The sequence below is a fragment of the Sinocyclocheilus anshuiensis genome, unplaced genomic scaffold (assembly GCF_001515605.1).
Source record: "Sinocyclocheilus anshuiensis isolate Anshui unplaced genomic scaffold, SAMN03320099.WGS_v1.1 scaffold882, whole genome shotgun sequence".
In the NCBI taxonomy this organism is placed as follows: Eukaryota; Metazoa; Chordata; class Actinopteri; order Cypriniformes; family Cyprinidae; genus Sinocyclocheilus; species Sinocyclocheilus anshuiensis.
In genome coordinates this window covers 363472-380954 of record NW_015540910.1, presented here as the reverse complement: position 1 = coordinate 380954, position 17483 = coordinate 363472, and the positions used below count along the sequence as shown (strand labels likewise).

Below are 17483 nucleotides of genomic sequence, written 5' to 3'. Positions count from 1 at the left end.
TCTATGCACAATCAGCTTGTAACACTCCAAAGAGAAAGGAAAACTTGAAATCGCATCATATGACCCCTTTAAGTGTAATTGCACAGAAATCTTTTTGCTGAATAAAAGACTTTGTGCTTACAAAAATGTGCATTTGTTCCCAGTCAATTTGAAATGACTAATTCAAAAGCCTTTACTTCTGCTTCCAATAATCAGTGTCATAAAATCTCATTTTCTTTCTTGACAGGAAGCTGCTGACAGAATGCTGTGACCCAAAGAGGATGTTTGCTGTTACTAAGGAGAACTCGCCAATAGGCAAAGTCTTGTGGTACGATGGGGAGATCTACCATTATCACACGGTCACCAATGAAACCTACCCAATCTTTGTTCAGGTACTGTCTTTCATAAAAGTCAATGAGGCAAAAAAATATGACTAGATTTTGCTGCCTCATCTTTATGCTGGGATATAGATCTAGTAAGTGTGACTGGTGATTCTTGTGAAATGCAATTATTTATCTGAATCCAAGTCTGGCATCAGCTTAGTAAGACTAAAAATAGTAAAACTAATATTAAACAGATAATACGTCCTTGTGTTGACTTCCTTGGTATCACTGTATTTTCACATTCATTCGTCATCCTAATACAATTTTTAATGCATGACAGAAGAGTGTACTGTTCCAAATTCCTGTTAATTCAAGGTTATATGCTCAACATGCACACATAAGTATGGTTAGCCAAAAATTCAGCAGAACCAAAACAAGAATTTTACACTGAATCGTGAGAGAGCAAATACTGTTGTTTCTTTCAGTATTACAGTATTAGTAGGTATTTTGTTGTTGTGCATTTAATTGCACACCAAATAAAAGTTTGATCACTTAGAAAAGTGACAGCACACTTATGGTGTTTTAAATCTAATTGAACATATTTTTCAGTTACTGAACTTACAGATAAATGTCTGGAATGTTTTTGCTACAAAAAAAAAATATATAATTATTAATGTGTAAGTGTTTGAAAGCGAAGCAGTTGGTCCTTTTTTTTTTTTCTTTCCACCCCCACTCTCCATGAAGCTCAGCCCAGCACTCCGTCTTCTAAAAATAAACAGGCATGGGAGAGATACCCGCCTGGGTCCTGATTGTCCTGTACTGGGCACCATGCCGCCTTTCAGTCGCAGTGTTCCTCCTACACTGTCTCAGAGCCCACGCTCATTATTGATGGACGCACAAACACACAACGCCTGCCTCACTCTAATGTAGTTACACTGTGATTTAGTACATTTATTCAATGAGATCTATGGGTTATGCAGCCATGTTTCTATGGACAGTGTTTTTTTTTGTTTTGTTTTTTTAACTAAAAGGGGTCAATGAATAATTGTATAGTACATTTAGTCGTAAATGGTTCTTTTGTGACCAGAAAAGCCATTAAAAAGATAAAAATTTTTACACGCATATTCTTAAATGACGTTCACTGTCATTCTCAGTATTATGTTTCAGCATACGTCAGACTTACTGAAATTGAGTTTAACCATCTGCTTGTAATGTTTATCAGAACATTATGTATCACTGATGCCAGATAAGACAGCACTGATATGATCTTACTAGAGCTTTATTCTTCTAGAGATTTTTGCATGACGTTTTACCAACTGGTGTCCAAAAGATTAATTATTTAAAGTGGATTTTCCTGTAAGCATAGGTGTAGATCATTGCATTAACTAAAAACATCTTCCAGTAATGTTTGAGAATCAGAATCCCTGAAACAACAGATTAGAACATTTACAGGTTAAAATATACAGTAGTTCATTCCTGTTCTTTAATTCATTCAGAGAGTGCTGATATATAGTATAAACACAATGGGATGCTTCAATGTTTGTTCCAGACAGGCATATTTTTTTCAATGATTTATGCTCCTTCAGCCTTTTTAGCTATTTTTTTAGTGGTAAACTGAAAATAAACTGAGTTTCACTACATTGGTTCCTACTGTGGGAATGCCAGAATCACTGAAGAAAAGTTGAAGCATGATGATGTGCATTTCTCGTCTATTTAACAACCCTTTGCAATGACAGCCCAAAGAACCCAAAGTGCATTTGCTAGCATTTTGCTGCATTATTCATTCATGATTAATTGCCATATTAAAGGGATAGTTCACCCAAAAATGAAAATTCTGTCATCATTTACTCACCCTCATGTCGTTCCAAACCTGTATGAGTTGCTTTCTTATGTTGAATATAAAAGAAGATATTTTGAAGATTGCTGGTAATCAAACAGTTGGTGGTTGCCATTGACTCACTACTTTACATTGTAGCAAAGTGTCATTTCTTCAGTGTTGTCACATGAAAAGATATAATAAAATATTTACAAAAATGTGAGGGGTGTACTCACTTCTGTGACACAAACACAAGTAATGGAGTTCATCACTTAAACAGGCACTGATGTTCCATACAGAGCACAAAAAATACAAACCATCACAAAAATTGTTTATATATTTTAATATATTATATATTATATGTTTTATATACAAATAAAACAAACAGTGCTTTATTTTTCAGGTACAATATTGAGCAGTAACATTCAAGAAATTGAATGAACACATATTAAAATAAAACACTATATACACTAGCCTATATATAATTAATTATACTGATGATAAGTTCATCAGTCAAGAGCAGTGAGTGATTTTTTTTCTGTTTTGTTGTTTTATTAACATTAAAAGAATAATTCACCAAAAATGAAAATTATGTCATCTGTCTTTCAATTCTGTCATAGTGTTTCATTTTTATACCATCATTTACTCAAGTTGTTTTAAACCTGAATTAGTTTATTTCATCTGTTGAACATAAAAGTTATTTTTGAAGAATGTGGGTAACCAAGCAGTTGCTGGTATTTTCTTCCTACTGTAAAAGTCAGTGTGAACCAGCTACTGTTTGGTTACTCACATTCTTCAAAATATCTTCTTTTGTGTTCAGCACAAGAAAGAAATTAATACAGGCTTGGGACAAAATGTGAGTGAGTAAATAATGACGGAAATTACATTTTTTGGGTGAACAATCCCTTTAATGACAGTCGGCAGCATGTTTAGTAGCTACTGTCCCTTTAAGAGCTTCACGCGTTTCTCTCTTAACTGTTTACTTTAATTTTAGACATAACCAACTGTGTTTATATGTAAACCTTGTGTGTTTTTGACAGTATTAGACGCAAAATCAATCAGACGCGAAAGACAACTTGGTCCAATAATCAGGTGCTTTTTGACAGGCTCTCAGTGGCGCTTCATGAGTACACGCTCAGAAAAAGCGAATGCAGAACAGCACGTGAATTAAATGTTTAACCGGTATTGCTTTAAAGCTGATGAAATAATGTAGTTTTGTGATTGCGCATAAGTGCAGTGTCCCGTGAGAGTAACTACCGCTGAGCTAACACTGATGTGAATGCATGTGGCGTTGTACATTACATTGAGACGGAGGGAGGCGCCAGAACTGCAGCTGATAGAATGTGCGCTGTAGCACGAAACAACGATATTTCTTCAAAAGCAGATCGTGGAGACATTTTAATCGTCCATGATCAAAAATCGTCATATCGCACACCCCTAACTACCAAGTATAATCAATCTCACACACAAACAAGCACAACGAACTCACTTCACACTATTAAGCGGCTGTGTTATGAACATGCAAAACTGTATCGCACGCGTGCTACAGTGGTAAATTTATTCATCGCACAGACCAGTTTTTTCGTAGCACGTGCGTATGTCGCACTGTACAGTGTCAAGTCAAAATGTCATATGCTTACTAGTAATATGTCATGTATGATGTATGTGTCTAAACAAATGGATACTAAAATGTCTGTTTTAGTATTTGATATGACTCTGAAGTAGAATATATATAGTATAGCTGCACATCTTTGACAACATAACAGATACATTCTGTATTAACACACCAAGTCTGTTGAGTTTTTAGTAGACCCAAGCCATATGTAGGGATCATAATGTGATACAGACTATGGGGTAAGCCCTTCTCCTTCTGCTCTGGACCAGTAAGAAACCATACAAAAAACTATTGCAACCACTTAGCAATACACTAAGTAAATTTCATCTATCGATGGTTGATTAGGATATCTAGAGGAAGAGGTGTGACCTCGGCATCCTGGCCAAATCTGCCCATTGTGTATCAACTTCCTGCCATCTACCCACAATACTCTGAAAAACTGATAAGCACAACAACAACAACAACAACAAAAATCTGCTTTGGAATTTGTGGCTTTTTCTTGGTTTGTCTATAACTCCTGTAGAAGGAAAATGTCTGATGATGAGTGTTTAATTATGAATGTGAGATGAAATTGTGGCCTGTAATGTAAAGTTAATCGGCAGTCTTACAAAGGGTCTTTTCATCGATTCAGTTTTACTCAGAGGTTCACCGCACTTTGAAGCATATGAATATTGAAGTAACCATGATTTGAATATGTATTCATCAAAAGAAACAAATGGAAATGTACTGTGTGTGTGTGTGAGACTCTGTATTGCTTTGACCCATTTGTGTAACTCCCACTGTTTTTGTGTTGCTAGGATACACCATTGCAGCTTCCTCATATATACATATACATATATATATATATATATATATATATATATATATATATATAAAATATATTAGTGGTCGACAGATATATCGCCATATTTTTTATTATTTTTACTTTTATTTTGACGGCGCGACGGACTTTTATTTTGACTGAGCACAGTGGTCACATTCTCCCTCTTGTTCACCGTCGTCGTTAACAGTTCCGTCTAATACAGATAGAAGTGAGCGTTCACACTGCACGCGATTGCGGTCCGGCAGTGCGCTCCAGGAGCGGTGCGTCTGCAGCAGTTAGTTATGCTGCGATCGTTTCCGCACGGAGTCTATTTCTGCTGTGCTGCACGCGCTGAATTAAAGTGACAGCGCATTATTCGCGATAAAAAATTTCCGTTCTTTCAATCGCTTTACGTATACGTCGACTTTCCATGTCCATTATTGTGAAACCCGCGAGACACAACAAAAACACAGCTCCGATCACAGCGTCCTCTATCCTCCTGTTCTTAACGTTGTTTTTATTTGTTTCCATTGTTGAACGCCGCGCACAAATGACGTCGCAGTCGATCGGTTCGTAGTTCACACTGTCGGTGCGAATGCAACCCTTTAAATAGTACTGGGAAATAGTTCGCGCAAAATCGTCCCAGTACTTTAGTACTGTACATTTAGTTCTGGAACTAAAGCGGTGCGAAAGGCCCTTTAGTAACAGCAGTGTAGTCTCTGTAGAAGATGGGAGAGGATCATGTTCTAAGGAATGGGAGAAGAATAGGAGGAGTGCATGCAGGTGGTGGTTGGTTGTGTGTGTGTGTGTGTGTGTGTGTGTAGTGTGAAAAAGTGGTTACTGATTATTATTGGAGATGTATTGGTACTAAGTGGCCTTGGCAGCAGAAACACAGAAGAGGACAGGAGAGATTGATAATTGCTCAGGTCAGCTTGGTCTTTTAACTTGGTCATTTTCTTGTCAGGTCAAGCTCAGAGCTTGATGGTCACAGAGAGTATCAGTGAATCAGGGGCTAGATTCTGTTGCTAGTGCTAACCCAAGAGTGTCCAATACTGCTGCTGGAGGGCCACTTTTCTTGCAGCGTTTATCTCCAATACACCTGCGTAGAAGATTTAGTGATCCTGAAGACCTTAATTAGCCGGTTGCTGACCTGTGCTAACCTGTGATAGGCAAAGTGTTAATGTGTAGCTAAATGTATCAGTAGCATCACAATAAGACCTGGGACTTTTATTATTGTATTTACTGTAAGAAACAATGCTTTCTTGTGACAAACTGAAAAACATCACTCCCAGCAAAACTTTTTCTGCAATCTTTCTTCATCTCCTCTACCTCTAGATGTAACCTTCCTCCTCTGTCCAAAGAGTACACCACTGATGTTGGTACCAGAACACACCTGGTGAGCGCGAATCCTAGCATTATTGAAAAGAAGTACGTGTCTTCTCCTCTTCACTTATTTATTTTTTTTTGTCTATAGGGGGGTTATATGGTTCACTTATGATACTTTATTTAATTACAATAACAACATTTCAGTATACCGATAACAATGGAAACAATGATTTAGATTCATGGCAGCACCTTTCTGCTCTACCTGGAGATTTCTGTAGTTTTCATAATAGATGCACACTATTGTTTTTGTCACAGCAGGCTTTGCTTTGGTGACAGCACTGCTGAATTTAATCAAAATTTAAATTGTTCAATTATAATGATCTTTTTTATTCCGATTAATTGGACAAAGTAAATTGGCCGTAGTGAGTGTGTGTGTGTGAATGAGTGAGTGAGTGAGTGTGTCCCAGCACTGGGATTGCACGAGTTAATGCACTCTCAGGGCTGGTTTGCGGCAGGAAGGGCATCTGGCGTAAAACGTGCCAAATCGGTTGTGCGGATCACTCCGCTGTGGCGACCCCTGGTAAAGGGAGCAAGCCGAAGAAAAGAGAGGATCTTTTTTATTCCAATTATTTTAGTACTGACTTTGTACCAATACTTTTGACATCCCTAAATGGGTAATCCATTTATCTATCATTTTAGTCCAAGAGTCAAACATCTGATAAATCACGTTGTTTTGACTTGGTATTTTTTTTTATTCATATATTTGTTCTTCTGCAATACTGTGATTGTTTCAATAAAATAATTTTTTCTCTCATTCTACTGAACCATGTTTTTTCTATTACAAGTTTGTCCATATTTTATTCATCTTACTTTACAATTACAATGCATTCTGTTGTCTGATAGAGTTCATAAAGCCCTTCTATGTGAAACAGCTGGTAACTATTGTGGTTTCTGGGGAAGTTAGCAGCAACAGCAGGAAAACAGAGACAGAATGGTCAGAAAAGGACACACAGATCTCCAGACAGCTGACTACATGTCTTGAGGGATGAATATCGACCTTTCTTAGTGGATTAGCTTGTTTACTTCTTGCATTAGCTGGCAGGAGATCTCCAAAGTGCCCTGTTAATACCATGGTCATTTTTCTTAAACATTTTTTTTTATATTATTAAAAACAGCATATTAATATGCTTGTGTTGTAATGTGAGTGTTCCTAAAGGTATATGAGACATTCAGAAACAAGCTCAAGCTCAGACACTTTATTCATTATAACTTGACTATTCACACAATGCCAAGGAAATAACAGGATGTTTAACAAAATACAATATAAATAGAGCTAAAGTTAACCGTGGCTCAGTAATAGACTGACAGTTAGATTCAGGGTCTATTTGATTTCTGAATTCATTCATTCATTCATCCATTGTGGCCACAGTATCTTTAAATAAAACAGTTTGGTTACAGAAAGAATATTTTTTACACATTTTTTACTTGACATTAAAGTAGAAAAAAAATGTTTATTGTTCCTCTTTTTTTCACTATCAGCTTTCAGAACCTACTATGGTCCCGCAAATCCTTCGTAGAGAGTATGAAGGCATATGGTTCCAGCTACATCTACATACCAGCGTTCTCCATGAAGCCCGGCACTGACCCCTCCCTGCGGGCATACCACGCCCTTGCAGACTCCGCCTCCAACCAGACTGTCCTGTTTGCCAACCCGGACTTCCTTAAAAACGTTGGTCGATTCTGGAAGAACCACGGCGTCCATGGAAAACGGCTGTCCACAGGGTTGTTCCTGGTGAGCCTTGCCCTTGGCTTGTGTGAAGAGGTGACCGCTTATGGTTTCTGGCCATTTTCGGTGGGACTGGATGAGCGGCCGGTCAGCCACCATTATTATGACAACATTCTCCCATCCTCAAGATTTCACGCCATGCCTGAGGAATTTTTGCAACTCTGGCACTTGCATAAGAGAGGCACGCTGCGTATGCGGGTCGGCGATTGTGCATAACAAAGGAGGACAGGAAAAAGGAAGGAAAAATAAGTGGAAGTGTTGCCAGGGCAACTCCGCATATCCCCACAGGAAACGGACAGCCATCCTGTGATTAGCATGAGAATACTGTGGGTTGTGAGGTGATGCCCCACCCCCAAAGCTGGGCCTCTCTTTGGTGTCTATATGCTTGAACCTCAACTGCTACCAACACACCCCCACCCTCTTGTTGCCAAGGGACTGTTGTAAAGACTTGCATGTGTACCCATCCTCAAGTATGCGCTCACTGGAAGCTTGTTGTGTCCATTTGTAGAAGTCCCGGGGTGATGAGGGACTCAGGTGTCATGTGACCCATTTAAACTGCATCCTCCAGCAGTTGGACTTTTGAATCTAAGGACTATTTGTTCACTTAATATAAAGAGAGAATGGGGAAGGGGCTGATTCAAACAATCTCTTAAGAACTTTAAATAGGAACTCAGAAATTGGGAGCAATGCTTTGATCGTTTGGCGTATTTTTGTTTCGTTTTGTCTTGAACACTTGTTTCTCTGGAGGAAATGGAATAAGGAATAATGTGAAACTCTTACTCGCAGTGTTTGCATATATACAAATCAGTGTACAAATACAGGTTTTGCCTGAAAAAGGGAAGTTGGGAATTGAATGTACAGAGACCGGTTTAAAGTGAAGGCTGCAGTTCACATATTATTGTGAGTACATTTCTAGTTTTATTTATTTTTGACATTCAGTGAAGTAGAACATTTACCGAGAGCCACCTGGTCAGTCTAGATCAGTTATGAGGTCTTGCATGACCATAGTGTTTTGTCAAGCTTGGAGGGGGAACTCATGGGCTGAGAGACCACATCCAGTTGGAAGACTTCCACAAAATGGATGGAGGCCTATATTCTGTAGAAGAGAGAGTGAATTGTTTGTGTACCAATGAAAAAAGTATGACAGAGTTCGCGGTGACTACTGTGGCAGCATCTTTAATTATTATTTGTGTTATTTGTATGTGTTTGAATTCAGTCATTAGATGTTACGACGTGGTGCAATGATCCCTTATCACATGGTTGAAGGGGCACCAATCATACGATGAACGTTTTGTTGCCTGTTAAGGTGCTGGACACCTGGTCCGGAACGTGTAAATACTCAATCACCAGTTTTGTTACTATTTCCACAAGAATCAGGGTTTCTCTGAATGTATGGGCAGCCATTTTGGTAGTCTGCCCAGTAACTTGTTTCCTTGACTTATTTTTTGTTGTTGTTAAACTGCACACAGGGAATTAGGTTTAAATTTGTAGGTGCAAGCTGTAACACATGCACTCCTGCTTAGTCTAACTATATCACTGACAGACAGTTATAATAGGTACGACTGGTAGGAGGATGCACTATTATGTTGATTTGAAGCCAGAGACCTCAGTATTTATAGGGTTAGATCACCCAAAAATGACCATTGTCATCAACTACTCACCCCATGTCATGAAAAACCCATTTCTTTCATCTTTGAAACAAATTAAGATATTTTAAATGAAACCTGAGAGTTTTGAGATCGACTGAAAGTTTGAAATTGTTCATGCTTAAAAAAAAAAGACATAAGACATTGTAAAAGCAATCAAGCAGTTTAATCCGAGCCTTTTGAAGAGGCATAAAGATTAAAAGATATACATAAAGATTGATCAACGCACATATATGTGCATGTGAGCATCTCAAATATGGTAAATGCAAGCCCAACCATACTTTCTTGATGCCTGATAACAAACCTCATTGGTTTTCGTTTGAGCTTTCTGAAACGTCAAAGTTTTGGTGTAATGGGCTTTCAATGGAGGGACAAAAATCTCTCAGATTTGTCTTATGGATCTGAAAGGACATGAGGGTGAGTAAATGACAAAAAAAATTATTTTAAGGTGAACGATTCCTTTAATGGGAGAACAGAGTTGCCTTTAAATGCCATTTAAAGCAGGTGTTTTTGCATTCAGGTAGCTAGATGTAAAACAGCTTAACTAACTTGCTTCGCGAGATTCTCCTACGCTATGGCGTCCCTCATGGCAAAACTGAGATTGTGTACTTGAAACTGATTGAAATGAGTTCATTTTTAGCTAGTTGTTGTGTATACATATTGCTTGTGCATTAATGTAGGGAAGCTCTACTATGAGCTATGTAATGGTTGAATCTCAAAAAATACATTACCCGGTCACATTTCACCCCAATCAAGAGGAAAAATTACAATTGAGAACATTTCCCGTCCATGTCCTCATTATCATAATCTAAAAAAAATCTAAAACTGAAATGATAATTTAAAAAAGTGGCTTGAATAAAATACAGTGCAACAAATAATGGAGCATGAATGCTTGAGCTTAATTCTAGAAGTGTTAGTGATCATGAAAAAAATGGGGTGAACTATGACCTGGACTTGTTCTTAGCAGGTTTTTGGAGACTCGCTTTGATAGCAAAGGAAATGTGTGCACTCATTTGAGTATCTCCAGAAATTCTCATTACCATATTTTCACACTTTAAGCCAACGAGTGCCTTTATCAGTATTAAAAAGGCTATAGACATTATTTTATCAAGGACAAGTTTTTAAACAGATCTAAGGATTATTTATTTTCCCCCCAAACTCAGACTTAAATCACCTCACTGAATTGTTTTTAAAGGGATACTCCACCCCAAAATGAAAATTTTGTCATTAACTCCATGTCGTTCCAAACCCGTAAAAGCTTTGTTCATCTTCGGAACACAATTTAAGATATTTTGGATGAAAACCGGGAGGCTTGTAATTGTCCGCTGGACGCAAGCAGCGTACGCTCTTCTATCTCAGCCGCGCTGTACGGATGCGCTGTTTTCATTCAAATCAAAGCGTAAATACACGTAGAAAACGTATCCTTCTGTCGCGGCTGACACAGAAGAGCGTACGCTGCTTGCGTTCAGTGGTTATTCTCCAAAATGGTGCTACGTTGATGCGGAGAGACACAGAGGAGACGAATTGTTGAATAAAGTCATTATTTTTGTTTTCTTCGCGTACAAAAAGTATTCTCGTCGCTTCATAAAATTCAGATTGAACCACTGATAGCAGATGGACTATTCTTACGATGCTTTTCATACTTTTCTGGACCTTGACAGTGTAATTTACTTGGCAGTCAATGGGACCGTCACAAGCCTCCTGGTTTTCATCCAAAATATCTTAAATTGTGTTCCGAAGACGAACCAAGCTTTTACGGGTTTGGAATGACATGGAGGTAAGTGATTAATGACAACATTTTCATTTTGGGGTAGAGTAACCCTTTAAAAATTTTCAACCAAGGATGACGTGTAGAAATGTAGAAAGACCTATTGATTTAATCATTTATTATGATTTATGATAATGTGTTGGATATGAGTTTCAAAATATGCTAGCATACGGTTGTAGAAGGACCAACGTACATTACTGTAATTTTTTAACATTGCTTAATTGCCAGAAAACCACAACTTTAGTGTACATGAAGCTGGGGAAAGTGTTAAATGCTGGAGCTGATGATTATTTTTTTCTTTGCACCTTTTTGCGCTGTTCAGTATTGTGAATGAGTGAGGTAGTAGTTTGCAAGTAGGCATGCACGACTGTGATATGTAATTGGTTTTTTAAACTGATTTTGAGTGAAAAACTCACAATTATGTATTTTACGTTCCGCCCTTTGAGCCATATGAGGGTGTGTGCCCTGCTGAAACTGAGCTTACCTCAACTGTACTATTCACTGTTAAATTCATTGATGAAGCTCACGGGAGCTTGGATCTTAGATACTTAAGTACATTTTACTCCACTAAGCTGTAAATGTGTCCTATCATGTCAATCTTCTTGGCTCAAGCAGTTGGTGTTTGTACTTGAGCATGTCACAATCTACTAACAATAAACAGGAACAGAGCTGGATGTTGCTTACGTGCCACCTGGGTTATGCCAATATTGAAAATGTGATAAGAAAAAAAGCAAACACACTGCTTTCAAAAAATAAAGACGTCCTGTCAACTCATTTGCTGCAGTATGTGTGAAGTCTATGAATAACAGTGTCTAAATGACCTCAGATGAAGCACTCCATTTTAAATCGCAAAACATATATTTCCTGTTCAATACATTTTTAATGTCAGGACCCAGCTGTCTCCTTGCAGATGGCCAAAAGACTGATTAAATTGATCAAAGGTGTTATTTGTTGGACAGGCTACTGAGAGACATAATGGAGAGCTATAAATAAATATTAAAGGGGTCATATGGTAATTTCTCCGATCACAAATGCAGACATGGTTTCATGTTTACGCAGCACGATACGCAACGCGTAAAAAGACAGTATAAGTAATTATTATAAGTCATTATGTCCCCAATGGATGCAACAAATGCCTCGTTTATAATGGGTTTTACTGGTTTTGTTTTGTCGCGCCGGGACACGGCATCACAGTATGGTAAGGGGAGTAACATTTCCGTCACACGCTTGAGGTATTCGGCCAATCACAACGCACTGGATAGCTGGCCAATCAGAGCACACCTCGCTTTTCAGACCTATGAGCTTTGTAAAAATCGACGCGTTTCAGACAGGCGGGGCATAGAGGAGAAACAATAATGTACAGTATGTGGAAAATAATGTGTTTTTTTAACCTTAAACCACATAAACACATTGCATTACACCAAATACACAAAATAATGCTCTTTTTAGCAACGTCATATGACCCCTTTAATAATAAATATCCACACATTTATATATAGTTTTGGTGCCAAAAAAAAAATCACCTCTTTTATATAGTGTGTATTTAGGGAAGCTACAGTTTTCTCAACACTATTCAACCCAGAACATTCTCCTTTATTATCAGTACATAAGAATCCATGTGGTCACAAAAAATGTGTAATTCCATATACATATCAGCATATACAAATCCGATATAAAGCAAACTTTATTACACAATATTCTTTATTCCCTAATGTTCCACGTCTGTAGCGGAGGTTTTGTCCTCTAAAATAATCATATGTTTTGTACTGGCGTGGGTGTTCAGGTTGGAAGTATTGCAGCTACACTGAGGCTCCAGTGAGGTGAACGTTTATAATGGCTTTTTTTTTTCTTTTAAATAAGCCAACTGGGGGCTGTGGAAAGACAGCAATGCAAATAAGCAGAAGCAATTTAAACACCCACATAACCATTCTAAAGTGCCTTTCCATTTGCAGTTGGCAATATTATTAGGTAATGGCATACACTTCGCCATTTTCTATGCATATAACAGTTATATATGATTGTGGTTAGTTACTTTTACTTGAAATGTAGCTAGCACTTCATAAATTCCATTTTGTGTGTATGCAGCTGTTATGCTTAAGGCCTGAGGTCTGGTTTATTTTGTGACTATGAGCATGAGAAAAGCAATGTCTGACAAAGAGCATCCTGTTGCGCAAATCTTTTGTGGGATCCATGCAACAGAATGCACATGCATATTTACTTATCTTGTACTTCACAAACAAAATGTTACAATTTTAGCAGCCTTCTCGTATGAAATGGCATGCATGAGAGGCAAGTTGGCCTTCTTAATTCCAATTATTGACATCTTGATCCTAAGATCCACTCCTCTCCACTAAGCACCATCACAATCTCCATTGGTTATTGTATCAGTATAGTAATGCATTCCACTCACATATTTTAGCATTGCAAGACACTGCTGAAGAATTACTACCTGAAGAATTGATTGATTTCCCAAAATGTTCTAGTTTTTCTAAATAAATTATTTTAAGAGTCAAATTGAGGTTAGGTTAGTTTAGGTTAGAAAGCCGTGAAGGGGAAACTCATTTCCCACTTTTTCACATTACAAACAATAGAAAAACAGTTCAACACTACATTCACAAAAAAAGCCGACCACACACACAAACATCCCTGCAGCAGGGATCTGCATCGTTCAGTAGAACACAGAGGCATCACCAATCTCTCACAAATGCCCTGTTTACACCTGGTATTAAGAAGCGTTTTTGTCAATAGGATCACAAGTTGTGATTTTCACATTCCCATTTACACCTGCTGTTTTAATCTGTCTCTTTTGTCCACTTTCCTGATTTCTTTGAGCGAAGTGTCTATATGGACTGGTGTATGTATGGTCTTTTTCTTATCTTTTGATCTAATATTGCGAAATAAGCTCTCACAATTTACATATGAGACAACAGAAAATAACACGGAGAGTAGCAGCTTACATGTTCTGCTCTGATAGCCGCAAAACTACGCCTAACGATGTGGGTTTGTGTTAGAATCAGGACTGGTAAGAGAACATTCGCTTTCAAACCAAAAGTCCTGTAATGTTTAAGAGTGAAGGTCCTTGTACACTAAGTCCGAAATTTTTGTATGTGTTTTTTTCGTATTTGCCATCCTTTCCTATCAAAATGCTTGCTACGGATGTAAAAACGCAGAAAATCGAACCTGATCCGAATTTATGATGGACGAAAGTTTCGGAGGCAATGTGTAAACGTGACTGACACAACATGAGGTCGTATTTATTTTTTAACGAGGATTTCGGACTCAGTGTGCAAAGATTCTTAGAGCGTAGGCGGTCTTTAGTGGCTATTTGACGACATAAGCGTCTACACTACAAAAGCAATCCGGTTGTTTTCGCCTACTTCCGGAAATTGTCAAAAGTGAATAAGCTCAACATACTTCTTAATACTAGGTGTAAACAGGGCCTAAATTAACTTTTTAGTCCACTAAAACACTATGTAGTGGATGGCGTTAATTACACAGTATAATTTTTAATTATGCCCTTGTTCACTTTTCTCCCATGCACACATTGGGCCTCATTCATGAAACATTCGTAAATATAGGAGTAAATTCTGAGTAATTTGCGTGTAAAACAGACCTTCCAGAAAACTCTCCTCCGGATTCACAAACGCTTCGTAAACATGAGATTTGATAGTTAAACATGTGTAATGCTGCCTTCACGTGCTATCGGAATTATCGTAAATATGAGTTTCCTAATCGGAAATTAGACAAGAACACCTCTCAAGTCTCAAGAAATAATTTTGATTCCAGAGTTTCCAAGTTGGGCGGGTCATAATTGTTAAACATGGTGGAGTGGACAACCATTGCTGCTGTCAATGCTGTTCTCACAACAACTACATCCCTTTGTCTCGTCGCTAAAGTATTGTATTTATAGGCTAGATATGAACGATCGTTCGAAGTATACTGTATGTTTTATAAGCAGTGAAATAAGCATGTATTTGACCGAAATTCCAGAATTGTCAGCAAACTGCATGTGTAGCGTGGTGAATGTTTATGATAGTGAACCAATGGGATGCTACATTTTATTCTTTCCGACATTAAAGCACTTGAATACGACAAGCTCGCAATCACAACTTCATAAGTGGGAAATAGGACATTTCCGATAGCACGTGAAGCCAGCATTACGCCCCATTCACACGGGGCGTCAACGTCAACGCCTCTCGTTTACTTTGAATGGAGTGACGTCGAGCGTTGGCGAAATGAATTGTGGGTCCGTTGCTCTTTGAAAACTTTTCAACTTTTCAAGCGCCAACGCAGGCGTCAGCCAATCAGATTGCCTCATGCAACACCAGAAGACTAATGTGATTCGCTGTTGTCACTATGACGGTCTCCAGCACCAAGCTTCAGAAACGCCCTCCGTCAAATGGGGCGATGGTTAATGAATTCCAATCATTCGTAAATAGGGCGCTCGTGCACGCTCATTCACAATTAGCATAATCCCCGCCTATGAATTACAGCTACGCAAATTGCGTGACCAGGAACGCAGTGGAATATTCTGGTCTATTTTCTCAGGTTTGGCTCCAGTATATTGCATAAATACAAAAAAGACTAATAGGCCATATGCCTAACAATAAATATTCAATTAACGTGTGTCCACCAAAGTGTTTTTAGCCAGCTGAAAAAATGTCAAGCGCTCTTCTTAAAACAACCAGCTGGTGGTATTTGAGAACACTTTGGTGGCACAGCGTTTTTCCAGCCGAGATGCTTTGATTGCTATAATTTGGAATATCCATGGCTGTAACGTATTACTAGTATCTCATTTTGAAGAATATTACTGAATATAAAAATGCAGTAACCATCAATATTAACTTCTCTATTGTTGTTCAGTTGTTGTACAAGTAGGATGATTGGTCGGTGTAGTATTTGTCCTGCCCCTTCTCCATTGATTGGACGGCTGGGTAAAAAGTGACAGTGATAAGCGCTGCGTTTTACACAAAGCTAAACAGTTATCAACTCTCAGCTACAAAATTAATTAATTAATTAACTAAAAAAACAAAATGAGCAAACGAACTTGTAATATATTATGATGGCAGTGCATCAAAATTCAGTGTCATCAGTTTGCCAAAAAGAACAGAACGTTTTAGGCACCATTTACATGTGGTAAGGAGTAGGTGTAGAATTCTTTCGTACCAAGTAACATTTTGAAAAAACGAACACTTTCATGAATCCGAAAATTAACGTCAGAAGAGCTTTACGAACGATTTACACAAATTCGTTCTGCTCGTGTTTCATGAATGAGGCCCATTGAGTTCTTCTTTATGTGCTTCTGGTACTACTCCTACTGAGGTTTCATTCAGGTCTAACCTTCTCAAAGACCATTAGACAATAGACATGCAAGGATACATTATAGACCAGACTTTTGGAGCCAGGGCCTTAGGCCACACGAGCTGAAAACATACAGACAAACCAAAAATTATTCAGACACCAGATATAATTTTTGATATTTCTTACTAGTGGATGCAGCAAAATAAACTGACATATTATACCCAAAAAAAAATTTCATACAGTGGACTACCAGTAAAATGTATAAACATTTGGGACCAAAAATTATTCAGACACTTTACATTGCTAGTGGGTGCAGGACACTATAGATCATGTATGTAAGTGAGGATAGCAAAATAAAATAAACTGTGACATATTATAACCAAAAGTTCTTCATACTGTGGACTACCAGCAAAACTGATACAAAATGATTCAGACACTTTGACCTGACCATGTTTTGCTTAAGTGTTTTTTCTTTAATTGCTAATGCAAACTTTTTACACCACAGAATGAACAAAATTAAGCATTGCTTGGTAATTTGTTGACCTAAATTGGTATTATCTAATTGTATACTTAAATTTAACAGCTGACAGCTATTCAACCTAATTCATTACATACCTTTCTATCAAAATGATCTGACATTATCAAGATGAATTTGTTCTGACAGTTTGTTCTTGTCATATTTTATTACCATTTTCTAAATTGTAGAGAATAAACTGTGATAATGTGAGAAATGTTGAAGGTGTCTGAATAAATTTTGGTTTGACTGTATACTGAACAATGCTTCAATGTATAAGATCATGAACATTATGGTGCAGGACCAAAAAAGGTCCATTGTCTACTGTCAATAATCAAGCGTAGCGTTATGCCGAGTTCACACTGCACGATTTTAGCACGATTTTTCACTCGCCGACAGGTTTTTTTGCGAAATCGCTGACAAATGCCCGAAATCGGAGGCAAATCGGTGCTCGTTCACGCGAGTGACAATCACGCAGTGTGAATTATCAAAGACGTGATCTGAGGTCATCGCCGACACGTCACTGACGCCCGCAAAATATTTGGCATGCTAAATATCTGGAGCTGTCGGCGATTCACAATCACGCTGTGTGAAATTAGTTCTGACT

General features: G+C 38.0%; 1 pseudogene; it reads left to right on the top strand.

Annotated features, from left to right (window-relative positions):
* LOC107689233 (alpha-N-acetylneuraminide alpha-2,8-sialyltransferase-like) overlaps positions 1 to 8502 on the top strand; it is an 11409-nt pseudogene extending 2907 nt beyond the window's left edge.
* Positions 8503 to 17483: the final 8981 nt, after the last annotated feature.